Source organism: Galeopterus variegatus, unplaced genomic scaffold (genome assembly GCF_000696425.1).
Source record: "Galeopterus variegatus unplaced genomic scaffold, G_variegatus-3.0.2 Scaffold24432, whole genome shotgun sequence".
NCBI lineage: Eukaryota > Metazoa > Chordata > Mammalia > Dermoptera > Cynocephalidae > Galeopterus > Galeopterus variegatus.
The window spans coordinates 1-529 of record NW_007750543.1 but is presented as its reverse complement, the minus strand read 5'-3'; positions in this window follow the sequence as shown (position 1 = coordinate 529).

Genomic DNA, 529 nt, shown 5'->3' with positions numbered 1-529 from the left:
GAAAGAACTGGGAAATCTAAGTCTTCAAGGGAAAAGACAACAACAGATGCCGATCATGAGACGACACAGATGTTGGAATTATCAAAGGCTTTAAAGCAGCCATTATAACCATGTTCCCGGAAGAAAGGACAAATACACTTGAAATAAATGGAAAGATAGAAAGTGTCAGCTAAGAAATAGAAATTAACCAGAAGTACCAAATTGAAATTTTAGAACTGAAAGATACAATAAGTAAAATACAAAAACTCACAGGCTGGGTTCAATGGCAGAATGGAAATGACAAATGAGAATCAGTCACTTGAGGACAGATCAATAGAAATGATCCCATCTGAACCACATAGAGAAAAAGAGAATGAGAAAAAACAAAAAACAAAAAAACAACAACACAGTGTCAGAGACTTGTGGGACAATACCAAAATGCCTAATATTAATGTCATCAGAATCTCAGAAAAAGAGGAGAAAGAAATAGTTTAGAAAAAATATTTGAAAAAATAATGACTGAAAACTACCTAAACACAGTGAGAGATAT